This window comes from Rhinoderma darwinii (genome assembly GCF_050947455.1).
Source record: "Rhinoderma darwinii isolate aRhiDar2 chromosome 2 unlocalized genomic scaffold, aRhiDar2.hap1 SUPER_2_unloc_32, whole genome shotgun sequence".
Taxonomy (NCBI): Eukaryota; Metazoa; Chordata; class Amphibia; order Anura; family Rhinodermatidae; genus Rhinoderma; species Rhinoderma darwinii.
Genome location: NW_027461699.1, coordinates 445,031 through 447,360, shown reverse-complemented (window position 1 = coordinate 447,360; position 2,330 = coordinate 445,031).

Below are 2,330 nucleotides of genomic sequence, written 5' to 3'. Positions count from 1 at the left end.
CATACATGAATGTAAAAGCAACAAGCAATGGCTTTTGACAAGCCCTCCAAAAATTGACCCTTTTTATTGGCAGATGCCTGCCGGGGTTCTTCCATACATAGATGTAAAAGCAACAAGCAATGGCTTTTGACAAGCATTCCAAAAATTGACCCTTTTTTTGGCAGATGTGTGCCGGGGTTCTTCCATACATAGATGTAAAAGCAACAAGCAATGGCTTTTGACAAGCCCTCCAAAAATTGACCCTTTTTTTTGGCAGATGCCTGCCGGGGTTCTTCCATACATGGATGTAAAAGCAAAAAGCAATGGCTTTTGACAAGCCCTCCAAAAATTTACCCTTTTTATTGGTAGATGCCTGCCGGGGTTCTTCCATACATGGAGGTAAAAGCAACAAGCAATGGCTTTTGACAAGCCCTCCAAAAATTTACCCTTTTTTTTGGCAGATGCCTGCCGGGGTTCTTCCATACATGGATGTAATGTAAAAGCAACAAGCAATGGCTTTTGACAAGCCCTCCAAAAATTGACCCTTTTTTTTGGCAGATGCCTGCCGGGGTTCTTCCATACATAGATGTAAAAGCAACAAGCAATGGCTTTTGACAAGCCTTCCAAAAATTGACCCTTTTTTTGGCAGATGTGTGCCGGGGTTCTTCCATACATAGATGTAAAAGCAACAAGCAATGGCTTTTGACAAGCCCTCCAAAAATTGACCCTTTTTTTTGGCAGATGCCTGCCGGGGTTCTTCCATACATGAATGTAAAAGCCACAAGCAATGGCTTTTGACAAGCCCTCCAAAAATGTACCCTTTTTATTGGCAGATGCCTGCCGGGGTTCTTCCATACATGAATGTAAAAGCAACTAGCAATGGCTTTTGACAAGCCCTCCAAAAATTTACCCTGTTTTTGGCAGATGCCTGCCGGGGTTCTTCCATACATGGATGTAAAAGCAACAAGCAATGGCTTTTGACAAGCCCTCCAAAAATTGACCCTTTTTATTGGCAGATGCCTGCCGGGGTTCTTCCATACATGGATGTAAAAGCAACAAGCAATGGCTTTTGACAAGCCCTCCAAAAATTGACCCTTTTTAATGGCAGATGCCTGCCGGGGTTCTTCCATACATGAATGTAAAAGCAACAAGCAATGGCTTTTGACAAGCCCTCCAAAAATTGACCCTTTTTATTGGCAGATGCCTGCCGGGGTTCTTCCATACATGGATGTAAAAGCAACAAGCAATGGCTTTTGACAAGCCCTCCAAAAATTGACCCTTTTTATTGGCAGATGCCTGCCGGGGTTCTTCCATACATGGATGTAAAAGCAAGAAGCAATGGCTTTTGACAAGCCCTCCAAAAATTGACCCTTTTTATTGGCAGATGCCTGCCGGGGTTCTTCCATACATGGATGTAAAAGCAACAAGCAATGGCTTTTGACAAGCCCCCCAAAAATTGACCCTTTTTTTGGCAGATGCCTGCCGGGGTTCTTCCATACATAGATGTAAAAGCAACAAGCAATGGCTTTTGACAAGCCCTCCAAAAATTGACCCTTTTTATTGGCAGATGCCTGCCGGGGTTCTTCCATACATAGATGTAAAAGCAACAAGCAATGGCTTTTGACAAGCCCTCCAAAAATTTACCCTTTTTATTGGCAGATGCCTGCCGGGGTTCTTCCATACATGGATGTAAAAGCAACAAGCAATGGCTTTTCACAAGCCCTCCAAAAATTTACCCTTTTTATTGGTAGATGCCTGCCGGGGTTCTTCCATACATAGATGTAAAAGCAACAAGCAATGGCTTTTGACAAGCCCTCCAAAAATGTACCCTTTTTAGTGGCAGATGCCTGCCGGGGTTCTTCCATACATGAATGTAAAAGCCACAAGCAATGGCTTTTGACAAGCCCTCCAAAAATGTACCCTTTTTATTGGCAGATGCCTGCCGGGGTTCTTCCATACATGAATGTAAAAGCAACTAGCAATGGCTTTTGACAAGCCCTCCAAAAATTTACCCTGTTTTTGGCAGATGCCTTCCGGGGTTCTTCCATACATGGATGTAAAAGCAACAAGCAATGGCTTTTGACAAGCCCTCCAAAAATTGACCCTTTTTATTGGCAGATGCCTGCCGGGGTTCTTCCATACATGGATGTAAAAGCAACAAGCAATGGCTTTTGACAAGCCCTCCAAAAATTGACCCTTTTTAATGGCAGATGCCTGCCGGGGTTCTTCCATACATGAATGTAAAAGCAACAAGCAATGGCTTTTGACAAGCCCTCCAAAAATTGACCCTTTTTATTGGCAGATGCCTGCCGGGGTTCTTCCATACATGGATGTAAAAGCAACAAGCAATG